General features: G+C 44.8%; 1 long non-coding RNA gene across 2 annotated transcripts in view; it reads left to right on the plus strand.

The window, feature by feature from the left end:
* The first annotated feature begins 1,550 nt into the window (after nt 1-1,550).
* The window catches only part of LOC116952302 (uncharacterized), a 94,446-nt gene continuing 71,589 nt past the window's right edge, over nt 1,551-24,407 (plus strand). For both annotated transcript variants that reach the window (XR_012947010.1, XR_004404422.2), the window contains exon 1: nt 1,551-1,706. This is a non-coding gene — a long non-coding RNA (uncharacterized LOC116952302). The remainder of the gene's footprint in view (nt 1,707-24,407) is intronic.

Raw genomic sequence — 24,407 nt, forward strand, 5'->3', positions numbered from 1 at the left:
CTGGATTCAAACAGTGCAGACAACCTAGGGTGCCAGTCTCTTGCCCAGTCTCGCCCCTCTCGGCCCTGCTCCCTTCTCGCTCCCCCCGTCGCTGGAACCAAGTTCCAATTGCGTGGAATCAGCCTCACTCAGGCTGCTTCCTTCCTCGCTTGTAACAACACACTCCCCATGTCTTGACCCCTAGACCGTCTTCATCCTGCTACTGTCTGCCGTCGACACCCCCCAGCTACGACCAGGCCTGCCCCAACCCCTTTCACTATCGCTACCATTAACCCAATCGTTATCACTACCCCTATCATTACCCCACCCCCTATCACTACCCTTACCCCTTTCACTACCCCTATCATTACCCCAACCGTTATCACTTATCCTATAACTACCCCTATTACTACTCCAACCCCGATCAAAACCCCTATCCCAACCACTATCCCTACCTCAACCCCTGTCACTATCTCAACCACTATCGCTATCCCTATCAGTACCCCAACCAAATACAAGCACGTGGACTGTGAATGACACATTCATGTTGTTCACGCTCAGCGAAAGCCCCGGCTCATGGACAGGCGGGCGAACAGCCAAGGACGCCTCCATATATGGGCCAGGGAAAATAACGCCATGCATCTTAGATCGTGACATGAAGCTTCCGTGACCGCAGGAATCCATGCTGTTTGGTTCTTTCGGTAAAGTCACGTAGGTATAGAATAAAATAAATGACGACGTTTCGGGCGCAACACAAGCGTCCGTCATCAGGTGTGAAAGCTTGGTCTGCTGCTGAGGCAGACTCTTTTAAAAGGTTTGAAATGGGTGTAGCTCCGACCACTTCTTTATGACCCTTGGGCAACAACCATCTCAAACCTTTTAAAACAGTCTGCCTCAGCAGCAGACCATGTTTTCACACCTGATGACGGACGCTTGTGTTGCGCCCGAAACGTCGTCATTTATTTTATTTTATACCTCCGTGACTTTACCGCAAGAACCAAGGAGTATAGTTTATATCGTGTCGCGGGATTCATTATGTCCCGTTATGGCGCAATAGCGTCGTGCAGAATCTAACAGCTCTCGTCCAGGCTCCAGCAAAAGAGTAAAAATAAAGGTCGCAATCTGAGCGTGGCTTTTTCACTCCAGCGCTGTCCTCCAGACAGTCTCGTCCCTTCACCTGATGAAGGCCGCTTGTGTTGTGGCCGAAACGTCGTGAGAATATTATTGTGTTTATTTTATTCTCATTCTACGTGACTTTACCGAAAGAACCAAAGAAGATGAATCCTTGCAGTCACGAAAGCTTTAAATCGAAGAGTAAAAATATAATTCGACACGAGCTGGGCCCTGTTGACAGGGCGGGGCACCTGCTACCTGTTCGTAGTGGCGGTGGTGATGGCAGCAGGCCAGCACACACGGTTCGAGCATTATTCGAGAAGCGAAGCCTGGCTTTCGTGGTGTGTAAAGCCATGAAAGAGGAATGATTGAACGTTTGTAAGCAGGTGTGTCCACTCGGGCTTGGGGGAGCTGGACTATTAATTGAGGACAATGCTAACAGCTCGATTGATGAGAGAGAGAGCACGCGTTACCCAGGGGGTGTTCCTCGCTAATTGGCTCTGCCGCTGCTGTATAAAAGGGGCCGGAGAAGCCCGTGACGGAGAGGAAAGCTCTGGCTGCGTGTTGCTTGGAGGCGATGCCATGCCTGCTGGTGGTGAGACATGCGACACAAGGTACGATGACTCCGTTACGAGCCTGTGACCGATGCTCAAGAAGTGCACCATTAACGCTGTTTCACCCACAGCCCGCAGGACCCCGGCACTATACAGCAGGTGTCGTCGGGGTCGGGATGGAAACCCATGACCTCCTGTACACCAGGCGAGGGAGTTAACATCTCCTAGGCACCATTAGCGTCTTCTACAGTTACGTATACTATCACACTGCAAGCACAAGTCCTCCGCCCACCATTGCCCTCGATTGTGAAATGAATGTCCCACCCACCGCAACCTCTTAGTAGTTTCCGTAGTTTATTTCCTGCCAAAAGTCTCATTCTGAGCTTCCGATCTAGAATTCGAAACAAAAGATGAGTACTTGCGCTTAAAGCGACGACCCCAATGTGTTGCGAGGGAAGACGCAATACGTTAGGCTGCAATTTGAGTTTGCTTATTTCAATGACGAATAACAAACGTGGTGGTTGAGGTAGTAGCTCGCAATGAATGAACGAAAAACAAATCTCGCCAAGGGCATGCCCAGAGGGGAAACACTCCAGAGAGCACGTGAGCATAACGCACCATTCTTACGGCACAATTGCGATCGCGAGGGTCCCGTTGCTTCGTAACGTTGGGGCTGATGCAATGAGATCGGCGCGCGCGTGTGGGCGTGGGATCGAACTGCGGAGTTGCAAGACGGCGGGGGATGGTGGTGACGTGGGGAGGCCTTCGTCAGGCAGCGAGATGATTATGGCTGTTGATGGTGGCGATGATCGTGATCCCAAATCGTATTCGAGACGTTCTATTGGAGACGTGATGAGACTGCAACGCGTGTGCTCTGGAACAATCAGGCTCCACTCGCTATAACACGTGTACTCTGGTGCAACTAGCGGACTCCACCCGACTATTCCTAATGTCGTGAAATGGCTCTCAACGTTAAAAATGCAGTTTTAGCAGCCGGTTTCTTTTTTTCAAACGCCATACAATAGAAGATATGGCGCGCATTTTTATTTGATATTTTTACGGCGACAAATGTAACGCATGTGGATCTGCTGGAAGATGACATCGCAGAACTAGTCTCATGTTTTTAATTGACCTCGGTTTGACCTCTTATCTATAATAAGTAGCACGTAATTATATATGCCTGGAAAAACGTGTGTGGTATGAAAGTAAAAGATTAAATAGTATGATTCTTTGAGACGAAATTGGCAAAACTAATTGAAAAAAGAATTTAAAAACATGTTATCAGTTATTGGTAACTAAACTTAGTTAATACCATTAATTCACTATGTAAAAATATTTTAACATTTTATTGGAGAACCCTGTTTAATCGCAGATGGTTATCTAGTTTTAAAAACCATAATTTCAGCAGTGGCCACATTTGAAAGATTTGTATGCATAGAGAGGCGGTCAAAAAGCTTTCAAGATATAATGTCAAAAATTATCCCACTAATTTTTTACATCTAAAGATGCTTTAGAATGGATGGAAGCTATTGTTCCATAATTGAATACATAACTAAACTGATTATTTTACCAGATAAAGCACGCGGCGCGATACAGCTCGTATTCAGAAGTGGCCTTGCCACAGATAACAGCTCAACAAAGTGACTTATGTGGAAATTTATGGCAGCCAAATACTCATTGTTTTTTTCGGTAAAGTCACGTATGTAGAAATACAATATTAAAACAAAAAACAATCACGACGTTTCGATCACAACGCAAGCGAACTTCATCAGGTGTCAAGAACAAATCACGGAGGTAAATACAACAAAAAGATGAGAGACGAGAATTCAACAAACCTGAAAAAACATTATGTGAAGCACATCCAGTCAGGTCAACAACACAGTTAGACACTTCCTGGCGGACCACGAATTTCAGAAAAGTGTTACATTTCGTGTTCAACCTTTGGATTGCACATACCAGCATAGATAGAATGAAAAATACGAGGTACACGGTCAGTAGAAATACATGTACAAGTCCACCAAGAGGTAAGGAGGGAGGAAAGACGGACAGGCAGGCAGAGAGAGAGAGAGAGGGGGCAGCTCAAAAAAGGACCACCTCTTGTAAATACAAAACGGCAGCTCAAAAAAATGACCACCTCTTGTAAATACAAAATGGCAGCTCAAAGGGCACATCTTACACATAATTACAGCGGTAACTTCCCGGTAGAAGTGTGATAATAAAGTATTGAAGCTACATACGTGACTTTACCGAAAAAAACAATGAGTAATTTTCTGCAGTCACGAAAGCTTTAACTTTATCACACTTCTACGGAGAAGTTACCGTTGTAATTATGTGTAAGATGTGTCCTTTTTTGAGCTGCCGTTTTGTATTTACAAGAGGTGGTCATTTTTTGAGCTGCCGTGTTGTATTTACAAGAGGTGGTCCTTTTTTGAGCTGCCTCCTCTCTCTCTCTGCCTCCCTGTCCGTCTTTCCTCCCTCCTTACCTCTTGGTGGACTTGTATATGTATTTCTACTGACCGTGTACCTCGTATTTTTCATTCTATATATGCTGGTATGTGCAATTCAAAGGTTGAACACGAAATTTAACACTCTTCTGAAATTCGTGGTCCGCCAGGAAGTGTCTGTGTTGTTGGCCTGACTGGATGTGCTTCATATAATGTTTTTTCAGGTTTGTTGAATTCTCGTCTCTCATCTTTTTGTTATATTTACCTCCGTGATTTGTTCTTGACACCTGATGAAGATCGCTTGCGTTGTGATCGAAACGTCGTGATTGTTTTTTGTTTTAATATAATTTTATTGTATTTCTACATACGTGACTTTACCGAAAAAATAAACAATGAGTAATTTTACGCAGTCACGAAAGCTTCAATACTTTATTGGCAGCCAAATACTTTAAACGAATGTTTCTAAATGTGGAGGGGGAAAAAAAACCGGAGGGCCCGGGGTAAAATCCACGCCACAACGGGGAGAAAGACACCGCAAACTCCAAATACACGGCAGCAGGCGTCCCGTTGCACAGAGATAGCCTCATCTCACCACACCTCTTCCATTTCGAATTCAGCGAGGAAATGATTTACCAAGAGAAACGATGTCCTCCTGGTGCTCAAGCCGGCTGTTAATCACGGGGTAACCCTCCACGGCCTCTCCGTGGCTCATGAGCTGATATCCTAATTAGCATGAATAAAAAAGAATAGCCGTTACCGTTGCCGGCAACAAAGCCGTTGTGTTAAGATGTTCAAACACCAAATGGCAAAATTTTGCAAGAAATCATGTCCGCATTAAGCGCGCACAGTACTTGAGAACATGCGATCGGTTTTAAAGACAATGCGTTTATTACTATAATCGGAGCACGTGTTTGTGTGCATGTTCGCCACAAGTACCGTGTGTGGTTAATGCCGCCAGGATTCCTTGCGAAATGTTTCTCTTTGGCGTTTGCACATCTTAACACAACTCGTGTTTTAATGCCAGACAGGATAAAAAAAACTTTAATTGTTTTTTTTCCATACTTTGATACGCTCAACAGCAACAAAAAAAACAGAGGTCCTTAATCCTAATTAGCGTTTACTTCGAAACGCACACCGGGCAAAAGCCCCCACGGCGTGCTGGGTCTACTCACTTCCACTATGCAGCCGTCGAAAGGGGGAGGGGGGGGCGGGAGTCGCCGCCTGACACGACGCGCAGTCCGTGACCGCACGCGTTCCCCACGTGGGCGCTCCGTCCTCCACGTGGGCGCTCCGTCCTCCACGTGGGCGCTCCGTCCTCCACGTGGGCGCTCCGTCCTCCACGTGGGCGCTCCGTTCCCCACGTGGGCGCTCCGTTCTCCACGTGGGCGCTCCGTTCTCCACGTGGGCGCTCCGTCCTCCACGTGGGCGCTCCGTTCCCCACGTGGGCGCTCCGTTCCCCACGTGGGCGCTCGCTTCCCCACGTGGGCGCTCCTGTGTCGTTGGGCCAGGCGGGGGATGGCACGGGTGCAGTGCCCGGATTATCCTGGTAACACAAGTAGCTACGCGTGTAGTAGTAGCTACACGTGTAGTACTAGCTACGGTCCCCGCACTTTGAAGGGCCCCGTGCTAAATGCTTTCAAGCTATCAATTCCAGTTCGGTGATTCTGCACTTGCTCTATTACTATAGTACTATAATGGCTTCAACTTTTTTGAACGACTGGGTGTTTAAAGTTAGCGATTTGTCGTATGAAAAATGTAAATTACTTTACTATGCAAGTAAAAAATGTGTTTTAATATTTACGTGGTATTATTTTATGTAAGGCCCCTTTATAACATATGCTACAGATCCGGAACTGCTCACGTGCCAGCCCCATTATCCCTCTAGAGGGGGGGGGGGGGGTGAATGCCGGTATGAAGGAGCGGTGGCGGTTCACTCGAGAGATTTAGGGCCCCCCCCCCACACAAGTTTTAAGTTCAATTCGTAGCTGATCTTCGGGTCAGATCGCGCGAGCGAAACGTGTGTCGTGAAGTCGTTTTTGTCGTGGCCTACACGTGTATGCATTATAATTCATATCCTAAATGTAGTTTGAAAGGAAAGTGTTTGCTTGAATGTTAACATGCAGGTTAAGAATGGGATTTGAATGTAACCCTACCAGTATTGATCGTTCAAGTGCAATCGAAATCGTTTGATCGTCGTTCGCATGCACGGTTTGCGCAACCTTTGCTGTACGCCGACGGGGTATCGGCCCACAGACGTTTCCCCAACACCATTCCCGTTCACATGTAAAGTTCAAAGTATCATCGGCTCTAACACGTAGTAGACTTTAGCGACCAATGTCATCCATAATTGAGATTTTTTTTGGTTAGATCGCGTAAATATATATGTCTCGTTAAAATCCGCCACCACCCGACAGCTAACTAGCAAGGGTTGTCACGTTAACAGAACGTGCCAATTCGTCACGAGTACAGCACACCGGTGTGTTGGAGAGCCAAGCCACAACATTTACAATCTGAGTACGACGTTTTCGCCAGTAATTACAAACCAGCTTCATCAGGCGGACAGCCAGATTTGTGGAGAAGTCCACCTGTTTCGTTCCTTAACATAGAGGCGTAGTAGATGTGGTGACCACACGTGTGCTCATTATGGCTGGTGTAAAATCCATTAAAAAAGTTTGAATGGACCTTGGCACGTGTTATTCTTTTACTCCGCCAAGTCGCGCACAATTACAGCCCAAGCACAGATAGCAAGGCGAGCCGCCTTAGTTAGATGCGACACCTGGTTCTACCTGATTAAGTTTTATTTTGCTCTGGAAAATTGGTGTAAGCAATGTCTCCCAAGCATGCTCCGATATGATCAGAATGCAGGTAATATGATATCTTATTTCCTTGCCCGAACATACCGAATTAGTCTATTGCTCTGCATCTTTGGCTGCATGTAGTGGCACATGCCTGGTAATTCAGAATTTTAGTTTATTTTGGCAGGCTTGGCAGCTCACGCCAACCTCGCACAGAGGCACCAAAGCTCCAGTTTGCAGTGGAATTGACTTGAGGCAGTTCAGCCTAGTAGGTTTCTCACGGTACCCATGCGGATTTTCCACGGTTTTATCCCAGCCAAGGGGGTGGAGTGTATCTGGGCACTTTGGACTCTGTCCAAAAACAACTCAGAACAACAGGTAACCCATGCTTGCTGGGAGCCACCTAAAACAAATACAATCAGTGAGGCTTTCCTGATTACATTCAGGATTACTGCAGTGCAATTATCCTTAAAGACAACAATGCTGGAATACTATTATCACAGATTACGGTTTGCTTACAGACTCCAGGTTAATGTAAAATGTTAGTGTAAGAAAGAAGTCTCACACCATTTGCCGCGGTGCCAAAAATATTACGGGGGGGGGAAGTGCTCATCTTACATTGGCAATCTTGAGCCAGTGGTGGAAATTGAGCATTCGCATGGCAGGATTGTCTCCATGAGAATGCGCATGTCGCTAAAATGCAATAAACACGCACGGCCCTTGTATCAAACCACCGATGACCAGAAGGCCTCGTTAAGTCCACGTCGGTCAGATTTCCCCCCCCCACTCCACCTTGTGTGCGTGTTGATTTCTCGGGGCGCTCCGTTTTCCTGCCACACTCGCCCATTGGCCGATAGCTCCGTAACGCACAGAGCGGACCCCGAAGCAGCTTGGGGGGGGAGGGGGCAGTCTGTTAGCGGCGGATCCTCGCCACGTGGCTGCCGCCTTCCAGCGCTACGCGTCGGTGGCTCCTCCTTGAACGCCGTGCGGCGGTGGTGCGTTACGAGTGGACATCATAATGATTATTAATCGCGGGGCTTGATTGCCCAGACTTAACCATGCTGGACTGTGTGTAGGTTGCTGAAGGGGCGAGGAGGGGGGGGGGAGTGCCTGGTATAAGCCGTGGCCAGGAATCGAACTCTGGATTCTGGGTTCATGGCGCAGTGCGATAACCCCAATGCCACTGTTCCTGTGTACAGTTCATTGTCCTTTCCCCACAACTTTGATTAGCGCGGTTGGCTACGTATGGTGCGAAGGAAGTTCAACATTCATACATGCTCGACCCCAAATGTTACTGATGGTTTACGTAACAAAAAAGATTAACTTTACTTTTGTTAAATTTTGATTTAAGCTTTCGTGACTGCAGGGATTCATATTCTTGGTTCTTTCGGTAAAGTCACGTAGAAGGGAAACAATAAAACAATAAAAATATAAAACACAATTCTCACGACGTTTCGACTGCAACACAAGCAATCATCATCAGGTGTGATGATGATTGCTTGTGTTGCAGTCGAAACGTCGTGAATTTTATTTTTGTATTTTTTTATTTTTTTTATTTTTTCTCTTATACATGACTTTACCGAAAGAACCAAGAATATTTTCTTTTGTTACTTGAAGATACTGCACCGTGTAATGTTTACGCGCTATAATTACAATCTGATCCAAATTCGCCTTTTTCGGGCCGGATTTTGCCACCAAGTGGATGGGATCTGTGAAAAATCGAATTACCTCTGAATCAGCTCGACATTGTATCCGAGGGTTATTGAACCCCGATTTAATTTGGGTGGCCAGGTTCAATCTGAGTTCCATACAAATGACCCAGCCAGTCTTTGCTAATAAAATCATTAAAATGTACAGCATGACGTTTTTTTCTTATTTCAGGAGTGTGCTTAAGTGTGCACGGAGGTTAATTAGACCTTTAATCTTATACGGACGAATATAAATTCGACTTAATGACGGCATATTTTGCGTTTCTTTCTCCCAGAGTTCGCGAGGAGGAGGACACAAGATCTAAGGCAATAATCGGCCCAGCGATGCCAAAACTCGTTCACATTTATTTTTGTATTCCACTCGAATGCCGTGATCCATGCCGATCCCAAAAAAATGGACTGAACGCACAGAATTCCACATGAAGGCTGCGCCGTCCATCTCAAGGGATCTTATTTATACGGGGAAGGGTGTGGGTTGCGCGAGACCACAGTCTTAGCGTCACGAGCACCGTTGCCGAGGGGTACTGCGCTCCCACGTCTATGCTGACCAGCGTGGTGAAGTATGCTCAAATAATCCCACCACCCCCCCCCCGCTCCCCGACGAATCCGCACAGTGTGGCAAGGGACCTGGTGCAGTAACGGATTTACAAACAAAGTTTCTCTACCATGTCTGCGAAAAATGCACATTGCGCTGAAATACATTTTCCAAGGAATGAGTTTTTTTTATAATAATTTAGAATTTGTAACACGCTCGGGTTTATTTCACTATTAGAGAGAGATTGATTGAGAGGCGTCGGAAACCACAGACAAAGCAGCAAGGCAGACGGAATTGATGCCAACACATTTCCCAAGCTCTGTGCGCCTATATTGGGAAGTTCGGCCAACTACGTGAATGCGTATGAGGCGGGGTGACACTCGGTCCCCATCTAGATGAACAGCGATGGAAATTAATGGACTTGCTGTACTGCCATCGTTGCCTGGAGATCCAGGAGATGGCGACCACGAAACTTGCGGAACGGGAAAGGGGAGCTTCACGAATTTGTGCCGTGGTACAGCAATCGCCCCTGCCTCAAAACAGCTCCAGATTGCACGCCACGTGCAGCGTCACCATGGGCGCGCTCGCCTCCTTCCCTTCACGCTTTCATTGGGGTACGAGATGAAACGGCTTGGGAGTGAGAGGACTTATTCATCAAAGCCGTTGGATTGACAACGGCTGATGCTAAATACGTGTGCTTTGATGCTGCACGTGATGGAAAACGAAGGCCCGCGCAAGGTGGCTGGATGCCTGGTGCGACACGTGCCACTGTCAACACTTTGCAGGTAAGAGTTGACATCCTTTATTTGGGATCACTGACGGTCAACGGAGGACTGAAGCGGCTCCTACAATTGATCTCCGCTGACATAAATGTCTGCAAGAATCACGTGGGGCGATGAACGCGTCTCCCGTGCTCGAGGAGATGCGGGTGTTTTTTTTTTGTTGTTGTCCACCCTGATCCAGTTCCTAAAAACAGGGCCAGTACAGCGATATAGGCGATATCTACTGTTCACTTGCAACAATTATAAACGATGATGGACATCCAACATGCATCTGTTTTTTCAACGTCAGTAATTATGTAAACGGCCTAAAGTGCTGTAAGAGGTACCAAAGATTGTTCAGAAACACGCATTTAGAGTGTGGCTGCTATAAAATTCCAAATGATAAGACACTTATTTGAGCTATAATTTATGGCCAGGTTTGCTTTTGAAAAGAGCTATGTAGCTCAGTGGGCCTTGGTATAGTTAAACAATATTCCGTTAATAGTTTTTAGTTTATACACGTTTTATCTGACCTACAATAAAGTTCGTAATTTTTTAAATATAAATTGCCAAATCATGTATGTCAGTATTGATGAAACCCCCTTGAAACGAATACACGCGTTTGTAATGTCAACATTGTGCTGTTCATGATAATTGTATCATTAAACTGACAAAACACAAACCACATCAACTGATATAGCATCTAAATGTCAACGCAATTCAAGATGCTTCAAATCTTACAATGAAAACAAGTGACCAAACATTCCATTGAAACCCCCTATCCCCCCCAAAAAACATTCTGTTTTAATGATCTAATTACAATGAAACGAAGGGTGGCCATCGTGCGTGCTAGGCAGGTCTCAGCGTGAGGTCGTTGGAATGAAGAATTTGTTCCCGATAAGAGGCCTGAAACCACTCCGAGTTCCTACGGAGGTGACGTTCAATCCAATGGTTTTTGAAAAAGTGGGCATTGCATTGCCATGTTTTGGCAACAAATTAAATCGTAAAATACAACGGCATATTGTTAAAATCTCCGAAAAATGCTGTAAGTTATGGGAACAAAAATAGGTGGCGACTCTTAACACATTGTTACGAACACAGGTGGAATGCGATGCAGCTTATCCCCATTTGGAATGGAATGTTCCTCCCCACCCCCCCCACCCCCCCAAGGGTTTTGGAGCATTCCATTATTCCAGTGCAAGTGAAAGGTGAGGTTACGGGGCTAACATGGATGTAAATATTTCACAGGTCACACTTGGGGCAACTGCAGCATGAGTGGTCTGCGCTAACGCATACATTAAATCACATATATGCGCATGCTCAAATTAAAATAAAAACCAAAATATACATGCGGACGCACGAAAAATACGACGCTTTCGACAATCTCTTGAGAGTTTCCTCTTGCATTTCGGTTGCTTTGATTGGGGCAGATGCCAAGCATTTTGATCAGGCACCCAATACGGAAGAATGCTTCTTCTCTTATTGCTACGCTTATGCATGTATGCCATTCTCTGGATAAACCAAAACAAGGGTTGTATCCACAGTCTCAGATTTTCTCCAGATCTCCGAAAATTCCAAGTTGATTTGAGAATTTGTATAGAAATGCAGTGTTTGAAGTCTGAGTTACGTAGTGAAATTTTGCAGTTTGACCTCCAGATAGAGCTAAAGCTACTACCTCATGTGTTGTATTCTATTAAAGCTATCGGTTATTGCTACAATTAGCATTCGGGTCACCACCTGTCCCCAGGGTTTGACCCGGACAGTCCAATAAATGGTTTGTGTTTGTGCGGGAAGGAATTAAATTTGTACCGAGATCTGGTGCAGTACTTTATTATGACAGTCGGCTGCACATGTTTGATGATATACCTTATTGCTGAGTTTGGTCTACAGTGGGTAAAGATGGAAAACCTAATTAACATTCAATTTGCATAACCTGAGCAATGTCATCATTGCCGGCATCACAATGAGTAAGGGACCATCCATGAAGTACGTACGTAAAAATCTCTAAAAACTTGACCCCTCCCTGTACGCACGCATACTTTTTACACCCTCCTCCCGAATCCTATTGAATGGCCGATATTTAATCCACGCAGAAACGATCGAGGATGAATAATATTGACGTGTTTCAGCAAACAGTCCACCGCCAGACTATTTAACTCATTTGAAGGCCAATGTCGACAAATTATTATCGAGGCTTCACCCCCTCCCCCCCGTTTTCTATGCGTATATGCATTGTCAGTAGACCCGCGATACGCAAGCGCACGCATTTGGGTTAACCCCCCTCCATGCTTACGTGCTAAATGGATGGCCCCTAAACTATGGCCGCTTATCTGGCACCCGCCATTTTTAAATGGCAGCTATTATATGATGTATAATGACCAGCTAACAACTGGGATTCAATATATATGTATCGTTTCAGGACGTAACTTAACGCAAAATCTTTGTTAAAGTAGGTTATAGACTAAAAAGTGTCTTCCTACTCGTAGGAGGATAAGAGGAAGTGCCCCTCTCATTTGGCAGTCCTTAGCCAGTGATGGAAGTTATACATTATAATGGTCGGATCAGTCTCACCACAGAACAAACACTGATTAAGATTGATACTTGCTTTATGGGTTAAGCCACGTAAACAATCGATTATGAAACGTAATATTCACTGTGAAAAATATAGGGGTTGTCTGTTAAAATGTATCTTACATTCTATCTATGCCTTTCCGAAGATAGCTATCCATTAAAAATTATTGCATGGCCTTCATCGGGAGACCTATGCATGTCATTGTAACATATTTCACTGTGTGCCAGAGTCAAAATAAAATACACAAACTTGAAAATCCAAGGTCAGGATGTCATCGCAGACCATGCTATTTATGCCACCACTTCTTGCCGCACAGTGGGACACCTGCAATTCAAAGTCCGATCTTACAGTACCCCACGATTTGGCTCCAGGTCTCTCCCCTGCTCACTGACCCCTGGAAAACGCTCCAATGCCTGCTTCTGTAGCCTTCCCTCCTCCTATCCTGCCCACGCGTCTGACCCGACAGGACCTCCGGCTTCCCAATTATGTCTACAATACTTATCTTTGCCACATTCCCTTCTGAACTTCCAACCTGACCCTATCCTGCCAGCAAATTCCGAGTATAGTCCACAAAGTACCGATATTCACGTGCAAAATTTTATTTATAGTTACTTTGCTTAAGTTCAACTCGCTGACAGTGACATAATTTACTCCTGTCTCGAACACTCCTCGCATAATATAAACAATTATCGCTACTCTTCCAAATTACAGAACAGTTTATTTTAGAATTGCCCTGTGAGTGAAGAAGCTCTTAACTCGGCTTTCATCAACAACAAATGAAAAAAAACGTTTGCAAAGGTCGCATAAAAATAAATACAATAAATACAGAAATGAAAAAAGCCAAATGGTTTTGGTAGTTTATAAAAACACTCTTGCCCGCTCTCAATACCAACAACTGCCAATATGGGGCCATCCATTTAGTACGTACGCATGGAGGGGGGAGGGGGGGTTAACCCAAATGCGTATGGGGAGTCTACTGACAATGTACGTACGCATAGGAAACGGGGGGGGGGGGGGGGTGAAGCCTGCATAATAATTTGTTTACATTGGCCTTCAAATGAGCCACAGTTCCGTTTATTCAGCTGTCGGACAACAAGTACTACCGGGAGAAGTGGGATTGTGGGAGAGGTGTCACACTCATGTGCCACCGTACCCCTGACTGCAGCTATCACGCAGCTCAGCCAAATAAGTGGCCAAGATACGCAACTTAATTATTAAATGCAGCCGGTGGGGGGGGGGGGTGTAAAAAGTACACGTGCGTACAGGGAGGGGGGAGGGATAAAGGGTCTGACAGATTTTTGCGTACGTACTCAATGGATGGCCCCTATCTGTAATTCTCCAGCTACGGTCCCGACTAACAAGTACGGTCCCGGCTAACAAGTAACTTGACCTAACACGTGAGTATCGTCTTCACAAAATCCAAGTCTGAGGTGCAAATGGCCAATTGTGATCAAAGGTGGCGGTCTGCGTTTGAACTCAACTGCTAGGCTGACTCAGGCTCCACAGCCTCCACACTCCTGCTAAGTCACCAATTGCTTCATTCCATTAACACATTAAAAGCATGCTCTTTGATTCTTTCGGGAAAGTCACGTAGGTATTAAAGAAAAATACAAACTTTACCGAAAGAACCAAAGAGTGATCCCTGCAGTCACGAAAACTATAAATGCACCTTTTAAAGCAAATCATTATCAGGCCACATACTGCCATGTGGTGGATATTTGAGGATTCATCAGTCGCCAGTCGTACAGTAAGGGGAGTGGGGCATCTTAATGATACATGAGCACGGTGTTGCGTTATGAACCCGGCGACCTAAGTTTGATTCCCGGTCATGGCCAACATCAGTGGCAAGTGATATCCCAACCGGTCGTATCATCCCCACTCGTAACCAACCCGAACTGACCAGCGTTGTGAAGTATGGTCAAATAACCCCGACGAGCGGCATGGTGTTGGGAAATCACTAACTACCAATAATCGAAGTGCAATTACCGAAGTGAAAGCAATTCTTAAAAATGTAACTGAAAACATGGATACACAGCGACTACTTTAATCAAAACAGCGACTGGACGGGTTTTTTTTCCAGGCATGTCTTTAGTTGAAAACCACGTGACATTCAAATAAATATTGATCAATTAAAACAAAATGGAGAAATAAAATAATCCATTGAAGCACTCCACTGTTTTGAAAGGAGCTGCTACGCTGAGCCGCTCCTGTGTGACGTGACGCACCCCTCCTGATTGGTCAACCTTGACAATGAAATCCGCACGCTGAGCTCCTTCGTGCCATCGCCATGGCTGCGCCGATATAAACATTGGCCATATTTTATTGGTGCCGAAAATTAAATCAAGTTGATTGAATTTCAAGTAATGGCCATTAGGGGGACGAAAAACAGAAAGATAGGACTTTTCTTCCCATTTGGTGGAATTACAGCTGTGCACAAAAACAGCGGCACGCCATTTATATACTGCAGAGTGCGGCTTGATTGTGACAAGCTGCGGGTGAATAAATTTAATTAACGTTTCAGGGGCAGGGTATGCATGGGCTGCCTTTCATTTAATAGAGGTAGCATATATTGCTCAGTGGGGCACTTTTCTTTGGGCGCAGTGCTAGCGAGTAAACTACCTCGCAGATCGAGACCCTTGACGCCTGTACATTTGGAGTTTGCGTGTCTCTCCCCCCTTGGTCGCGTGGATTGTTTTCCGGGGCTTTCGGTTTTTTTCCTTCCACATTTAGAAACGTGCGTTTAGAGTATTTGGCTGCTATCAATTTCCACGTGAGCCCCCTTTGTTGAGCTGTCATTTGTGGCAAGGTCACGTTTGAAAAGAGCTGCAACGCTCCGTGAGCCTTACCTGGTAAAATAAAACATTAAAATAATATTGTTTATTTAGTCGGGGACATCTGGAAGGCTCTTCCTTCCGATATTAGGAAGCCACTGGATGCTATGCACTTTATAATCGAACTTGAACAAGAATTTCTTTAGAACTGCTTTGTGTTTCAGGCTGTTGTGCTTTCCCGCACCTCCAATTACCACGTTTGGCTCCGAACGGTGCGAAAGACGTCCAACATTCGGCGTTCTACATGTATACCAGAATGAGCAAATACTGTGCAACGTATTACAAGTTTAAATTAGTGGTGATGGTGATCATAATATATAATAGGAAGCTTGAAAATGGAAGAGGATGATGATGGCGATGAATATACTGATTCGTAGCCTTCGTGATTCAATGAATTGTCACGATTTATAAACACGATTTTAAAAAAAAATCCTTAACGCCGTAGTTAAGATTGTAGCAGCCTCGAGTTGTTGGAAGGGATCACGGGAAACCATCACACGTAAGATATATGAATATAAACGTCAATACACATGTAATTTGGTGCAACGTGTCATGTGCGAGTACAATCAATACGAGTTGATGAATCGATGCATAGTTTATGCCGCTGATGAATGAGTGGTGCATGGCAGATGGATGATGGTAGCAGTTGTAATGGCCATAACCGATAATCATGATTATCAAATGTTGCTAGGCTTGATGCCTTCAGCAGTGGAACATTACAGACTGGAAAGGAAAACAGGATGTTACCGATAATAAAGGTGGATGATGCCAATACAAAAGATTGCCCATTCTACTATTTTCATAATTTGTATAAGCTGCATAATATCCAGGCATATTCAGGTTATTTTGCTTGTTTCTCCATAGCAGTTTTATGAGTAGTTTGTATGGTGATTGCCTTACACTCGCGTGACTGTTTATGGATGAAAATAACGTGTCAGAAATTAAACACAACTCCGAGTGAATGATAATACTATTTTTAAGCATACAACTACGAAGAAGAATAGTCTACGTCTCACTGCAAAACCTACCGCAGGAATTACACACCGTGTCGGTCATGGGTGTTGCTTGACCATACTTCCACACGCTGGTCGGTGTGGGCTGGTGAAGTGGGGGGCGGGGGAGTCGGTGCCATTCGGCACTGTCAGCCGTGGCGGATATCAAATTGAAGTTTGCCAATTTCGCCGCGCAGTGCAAGAACCAATGCCAGTGTTGCAGATAATTCATAAAAAAAAGGTTTTTGGGTGAGATCGTGTTATTTTTTAATGTTTCGTAACCCTCCACCACCGGACACGGCCAATCGGTAAAACAATATATCACGTTGACAAAAGACAAAATAGTTAACTGCTTTAGCCCACCGGTGTGTTGAAGAGTGAATGCACAACATTTACAATTTGAGTACGACGTTTCGCTGGTGGATCACTACACGTGGTCTGTGATCCAGCACTGTGGAGGCAGAGAGGGTTGGTTGATCACTACACGTGGTCTGTGATCCAGCACTGTGGAGGCAGAGAGGATTGGTGGATCACCACACGTGGTCTGTGATCCAGCACTGTGGAGGCAGTGAGGATTGGTGGATCACTACACGTGGTCTTTGATCCAGCACTGTGGAGGCAGCGAGGGTTGGTGGATCACCACACGTGGCCTGTGATCCAGCACTGTGGAGGCCGTGAGGATTGGTGGATCACTACACGTAGTCTGTGATCCAGCACTGTGGAGGCAGAGAGGGATGGTGGATCACTACACGTGGCCTGTGATCCAGCACTATGGAGGCAGAGAGGGATGGTGGATCACATCACGTGGTCTGTGATCCAGCACTGTGGAGGCAGAGAGGGATGGTGGATCACATCACGTGGTCTGTGATCCAGCACTGTGGAGGCAGAGATGATTGGATCACTACACGTAGTCTGTGATCCAGCACTGTGGAGGTAGTGAGGGTTGGTGGATCACCACACGTGGTCTGTGATCCAGCACTGTGGAGGCAGAGAGGGTTGGTGGATCACTACACGTGGCCTGTGATCCAGGACTGTGGAGGCAGAGAGGATTGGTGGATCACTACACGTAGTCTGTGATCCAGCACTGTGGAGGTAGTGAGGATTGGTGGATCACTACACAGGTTTTCTGAAACTCCCTTCCTGTGGGTGTCAAGGAGGAGCCGTACTCTCGCTCACCAGGAGAAGGCAGCACAGCAAAAATGTGGACTCCACATGGTTCGGTCTGTATGGGATAGAGTGTTGCCCCCTCGCATGTGTGGATTTTATCCAGGTGCTCCGGTTTCCTCCCACGTGTAAACGCTAATTTGCCAATAACACCTTAATACGTAGATAATCGCGGAGCCTGAGCAATTGTTGGTGCCGGCTCACTTTGCTGCTGCCTCCCGACTTGTCTGTGCTTCCTCGGCCTCAGACATTCTGTCTCTTTGAGAGTGAACGAGTATAAATGATCCCTTCAAGTGGCTTCCAGGGGCACCGCTGTCGTGCCCTGTAGCGGTGTCGGTCACGCTTCCCACCCCCGTGAACGACGTGGTGGGAGCCCCATGACCTCGACTACACCATCACACGTACTGTGGTGCATGCTGGGAGCCGCTCCCACAATGCACCACAGTTCACATCGTCCTCTCTGCGCAGGTGGGATATTCTAACCCAGAATAGTGGCGACTGTATGCTGTAGTCTCTAGGAGCCAAACATTTGAGAGGCGAATGGGCATGTTTTATTTACAACAAGAGGAGTTCAGCAACCACGTTCCTCAGTGGCATGCCATTTAGATAGCTCCGTGGGTTTTGTCTGGGAGGATGGGGATGGTTTAGTTGTATTTGTATGTATGGGTGATTTGTTTACCGTGTATTGTGTGTAACGTTTTTAACCCACCCCGACTTGAACATCTGTAAAAAAGAGCTTTAGAGCTAATCGGATTCTTCCAGTATAAAAAAATATATTCGAAATAAAACCAACATTCTGAGATCATGTAAACAATTACCCAATTGTTTTTTTTGGGATTTTACCTTTTCGAAAACGTAGCACGCGTGGGTTCTCTCCAGGCGCTCCGCTTTTTTCGCCCACCACGTAAACACTCGCGGTGATTGGCTGACAACACCTGGACACGCGCGGGACAGCGCAGATCTCTGCCAGTTGTTACCACCGGCTCGCCGCCTGCTTGTTGTTGTTGCTGCTGCTTCCCGTTCTCGCGTATCCCCAAGTTTTGTTTTCCCCGCTACGAGAGAGAGAGAGAGCGAACGCTGTGTGGCGGCGGCCGTCACAATTTCAACTCGTGGTGCTGCAAGTTGAAATTGTGATGGAGGAGTGCCAAGGTGGTGATGTTAACTACCTCGCCTGGTATACAGGAGAATCGTGGGTTTTGATTCTCACCCTGACGCCTGCTGTATATTTGGAGTTTGGAGTTCGTGTCTCTCCCCTTGATAGTGTGGATTTTTCTCCAGGTCCTCCGCTTTTCTTCTCCACGTTTAGAATGAGCATGCGATTAGAGTATCTGGCAGCGATACATTTCCATGTGATGAGCCACTTTGTTGAGCTTTCATATGTGGCCAGGTTGCTTCTGAAGAAAGCGCCGTATAGCTCAGTGGGCCTTTTAATACCTGGTGAAATAAAAACAAATGTCAATTAAATTTTGATTTAAAGCTTTCGTGACTGCAGTAATTCATATTCTTAGTTTTTTCGGTAAAGTCACGTTGAAGAGAAACAACAAAATAACAAAATATATATAAAACAATAAAAAATTCTCACGACGTTTCGACCACAACTCAAACGGTCATCATCAGGTGTGTCGGTTTGCATAAATTTATTTTGAAAACGGCATATTTATTTATATATATAAAAATAACGTTTGCGTCACGCGCAACGATGGCAGTTTGCCAGGACTAGTCCATCTATTTTTTGAAAAGAGGAGGGGGGAGACGAAATTTGTTTTTATGTATGCTGTCTGAAAGGCACTGTAAGCGTGAACAATCAATCAAGAACTGAAATGATTTATCAAATCTTTCCAATGATTGCTAAGATAGAATCCATCTTCTCGGTTGAAATTGTCTCTGTGTTTGTATATGTGGATAGCCTCATGAACGAATCTCTCATGGAAGCCAGATGGCTTACAAAGAACCTCCGTCTTGGAAAAGTCAATGGCATGTGAGCCTACTGAATTAGAACAATGATCTGCTACGGCCGAGGTGTTGGTCCTACCGTGTTTAAGGTCTGCTTTATGTTCACGAATGCGGTCCGAGATATGGCGTTTGGTTTCTCCAATGTAACTACTACCACAGAGGCAACTTAGTTTGTAGACACCAGGGTATTGCATGTCCGGAATCACATCTTTTACAGACGGAACCAGATCACGGATTTTATGTAATGTGTTGAAACGGACCTGGATCTTGTGTTTATTCAAGATTTTGGAGATCTTTTTTGTGATCCCAGCAATGTAGGGTAAAGTGATGGTTTTGAAAGGCTCCTCAAGAGGGTTCTTCTTCATGGTTTGAGTGATAGCTTTGCGGATTGTATAGTCGGAGTAACCATTAGCCCTAAGAGCTTGGTGTACGTGCTTGAGTTCACTGCTTATGTGTTCCTGGTCGGATATGCATTGGGCTCTATGATACAGAGTCTTGATGAGAGAATTCTTCTGTGATGGATGGTGGTGGGAATCCGGTTTCAGATAAGCATCCGTATGGGTAGCTTTCCTGTAGACAGAGTGGCTCATTGAACCATCAGGTCTCTTTTTAATTAGGACATCCAAAAAAGGTATCTTGCCATCTATTTCGACTTCCATGGTAAATCTGATGGCTGGGTGTATGGAATTGATGTGGTCGAAGAATTTGTCTAGAGCAGGCCGGCCATGTGGCCAGATGACAAAAGTGTCATCCACGTACCTCTTCCATAAGGTTGGGCGCAGAGTGGCAGTCTGGATGGCGTCAGTCTCAAATTTCTCCATGAAAATGTTAGCTATAACTGGAGAAAGGGGGGAGCCCATTGGGGTGCCCTCAGTTTGTTTGTAGAAAGTTCCATTCCAAGTGAAGTATGTATTGGTTAAACAGTGTCTCACCAGGGGGGGTACCTCAGTGTTTAGTCCTTGATGAACCAAGTCTTCAATGATTGCAATGGTGTCAGGTACAGGAACCTTGGTGAATAAGGAAACTACATCAAAACTGACAAGCAGGTCGTCTGGGGACAGGGAAATACCCTTGATTGTTGATACCAGGTGAGTAGAATTTTGTACCGCAGAGGTGGTCTTTCCAGTGAAAGGACGCAGGATTTCAGACAAAAAACGAGCTAGTTTGTAGGTGGGGGAGCTGATAGTAGAGACTATGGGACGAAGAGGTGTATCAACTTTATGTATTTTTGGTAAGCCGTATAATCTTGGTGGCCTGGCAGCAGAAGGTTTCAACGAAAACTGTTTAGATTGATCAATTAATGCGGTTGAATCAGAAATTATTTTGTTGGTTTGTGTGACGAGGCTGTTGGTGGGATCTCTTTTTATTTTTGTATAACTACCATCGTCGAGTAATTCTTTAATTTTGTTGTTGTATTCTATTTTATCCATGATAACAGTAGCATTGCCTTTGTCAGCTGAGAGAACTACAATATCATTCCTCTTTTTTAATTTATATAATTCAAAACGCTCATCTTTGCTGAGGTTGCTAGCTGGCATCTTAGCGTTTTTGAGGGTTGCAGCGATTTCAGATCTTGCTACGTCTGCAGCGATGTGACCCAGGCCCCTGAGAGCAACGTCTACTTGGGCAATTATATCATTAACTGGTATGTGTTTAGGTGTGACTGCAAAGTTTAGACCTTTAGCTAAAACGGATTTCAGACCATCGGAAATAGAACTGTTACTGCGATTAATTACGACTTTATTAACGTCTAACTTTTTGGTGTGTGGGTCCGGTCTTTTGTTTAAGAGGAGGTTAAATTTGGAAATCAGGTTTTCCTTACATTTGGTCGACATAGTAGCAGCTGAAGAGGCAGTCATATTGTCTACATGTTCCCAATCCGATGTGGACATTATTGCCGTCAATGATAAGTGTGATTTGTAGAGTGTCTTGTCTAACTGATCTAGTTCTGTGCGTATAAGTCTGATTTTTTCTGAGATAAGAGCTAAGCTAGTTTTGAAAAGAATTCGTTTCGCATTAGAAGAAGTTACAGTAGCAGAGGTGAGTGTAAATGCGATTGGTATTACCCCAGAGTCGCGGCATCTCTTCAGGAAGGTGAGAGACTCGATCAGCTGAGCTTTCTTATCCCGGAGTTTGTTGAAAGATCTTAAAGTTATGTGAAAACCCTCCCCGTAGAGGCGATTAAATTTTGATTTAAAGCTTTCGTGACTGCAGTAATTCATATTCTTAGTTTTTTCGGTAAAGTCACGTTGAAGAGAAACAACAAAATAACAAAATATATATAAAACAATAAAAAATTCTCACGACGTTTCGACCATAACTCAAACGGTCATCATCAGGTGTGTCGGTTTGCATAAATTTATTTTGAAAACGGCATATTTATTTATATATATAAAAATAACGTTTGCGTCACGCGCAACGATGGCAGTTTGCCAGGACTAGTCCATCTATTTTTTGAAAAGAGGAGGGGGGAGACGAAATTTGTTTTTATGTATGCTGTCTGAAAGGCACTGTAAGCGTGAACAATCAATCAAGAACTGAAATGATTTATCAAATCTTTCCAATGATTGCTAAGATAGAATCCATCTTCTCGGTTGAAATTGTCTCTGTGTTTGTATATGTGGATAGCCTCATGAACGAATCTCTCATGGAAGCCAGATGGCTTACAAAGAACCTCCGTCTTGGAAAAGTCAATGGCATGTGAGCCTACTGAATTAGAACAATGATCTGCTACGGCCGAGGTGTTGGTCCTACCGTGTTTAAGGTCTGCTTTATGTTCACGAATGCGGTCCGAGATATGGCGTTTGGTTTCTCCAATGTAACTACTACCACAGAGGCAACTTAGTTTGTAGACACCAGGGTATTGTATGTCCGGAATCACATCTTTTACAGACGGAACCAGATCACGGATTTTATGTAATGTGTTGAAACGGACCTGGATCTTGTGTTTATTCAAGATTTTGGAGATCTTTTTTGTGATCCCAGCAATGTAGGGTAAAGTGATGGTTTTGAAAGGCTCCTCAAGAGGGTTCTTCTTCATGGTTTGAGTGATAGCTTTGCGGATTGTATAGTCGGAGTAACCATTAGCCCTAAGAGCTTGGTGTACGTGCTTGAGTTCACTGCTTATGTGTTCCTGGTCGGATATGCATTGGGCTCTATGATACAGAGTCTTGATGAGAGAATTCTTCTGTGATGGATGGTGGTGGGAATCCGGTTTCAGATAAGCATCCGTATGGGTAGCTTTCCTGTAGACAGAGTGGCTCATTGAACCATTGCAATCATTGAAGACTTGGTTCATCAAGGACTAAACACTGAGGTACCCCCCCTGGTGAGACACTGTTTAACCAATACATACTTCACTTGGAATGGAACTTTCTACAAACAAACTGAGGGCACCCCAATGGGCTCCCCCCTTTCTCCAGTTATAGCTAACATTTTCATGGAGAAATTTGAGACTGACGCCATCCAGACTGCCACTCTGCGCCCAACCTTATGGAAGAGGTACGTGGATGACACTTTTGTCATCTGGCCACATGGCCGGCCTGCTCTAGACAAATTCTTCGACCACATCAATTCCATACACCCAGCCATCAGATTTACCATGGAAGTCGAAATAGATGGCAAGATACCTTTTTTGGATGTCCTAATTAAAAAGAGACCTGATGGTTCAATGAGCCACTCTGTCTACAGGAAAGCTACCCATACGGATGCTTATCTGAAACCGGATTCCCACCACCATCCATCACAGAAGAATTCTCTCATCAAGACTCTGTATCATAGAGCCCAATGCATATCCGACCAGGAACACATAAGCAGTGAACTCAAGCACGTACACCAAGCTCTTAGGGCTAATGGTTACTCCGACTATACAATCCGCAAAGCTATCACTCAAACCATGAAGAAGAACCCTCTTGAGGAGCCTTTCAAAACCATCACTTTACCCTACATTGCTGGGATCACAAAAAAGATCTCCAAAATCTTGAATAAACACAAGATCCAGGTCCGTTTCAACACATTACATAAAATCCGTGATCTGGTTCCGTCTGTAAAAGATGTGATTCCGGACATACAATACCCTGGTGTCTACAAACTAAGTTGCCTCTGTGGTAGTAGTTACATTGGAGAAACCAAACGCCATATCTCGGACCGCATTCGTGAACATAAAGCAGACCTTAAACACGGTAGGACCAACACCTCGGCCGTAGCAGATCATTGTTCTAATTCAGTAGGCTCACATGCCATTGACTTTTCCAAGACGGAGGTTCTTTGTAAGCCATCTGGCTTCCATGAGAGATTCGTTCATGAGGCTATCCACATATACAAACACAGAGACAATTTCAACCGAGAAGATGGATTCTATCTTAGCAATCATTGGAAAGATTTGATAAATCATTTCAGTTCTTGATTGATTGTTCACGCTTACAGTGCCTTTCAGACAGCATACATAAAAACAAATTTCGTCTCCCCCCTCCTCTTTTCAAAAAATAGATGGACTAGTCCTGGCAAACTGCCATCGTTGCGCGTGACGCAAACGTTATTTTTATATATATAAATAAATATGCCGTTTTCAAAATAAATTTATGCAAACCGACACACCTGATGATGACCGTTTGAGTTATGGTCGAAACGTCGTGAGAAGTTTTTTATTGTTTTATATATATTTTGTTATTTTGTTGTTTCTCTTCAACGTGACTTTACCGAAAAAACTAAGAATATGAATTACTGCAGTCACGAAAGCTTTAAATCAAAATTTAATCGCCTCTACGGGGAGGGTTTTCACATAACTTTAAGATCTTTCAACAAACTCCGGGATAAGAAAGCTCAGCTGATCGAGTCTCTCACCTTCCTGAAGAGATGCCGCGACTCTGGGGTAATACCAATCGCATTTACACTCACCTCTGCTACTGTAACTTCTTCTAATGCGAAACGAATTCTTTTCAAAACTAGCTTAGCTCTTATCTCAGAAAAAATCAGACTTATACGCACAGAACTAGATCAGTTAGAC

The sequence above is a fragment of the Petromyzon marinus genome, chromosome 46 (genome assembly GCF_048934315.1).
Source record: "Petromyzon marinus isolate PM22_M1 ecotype Great Lakes invasive population chromosome 46, UKy_Petmar_22M1.pri1.0, whole genome shotgun sequence".
Classification (NCBI taxonomy): Eukaryota; Metazoa; Chordata; class Hyperoartia; order Petromyzontiformes; family Petromyzontidae; genus Petromyzon; species Petromyzon marinus.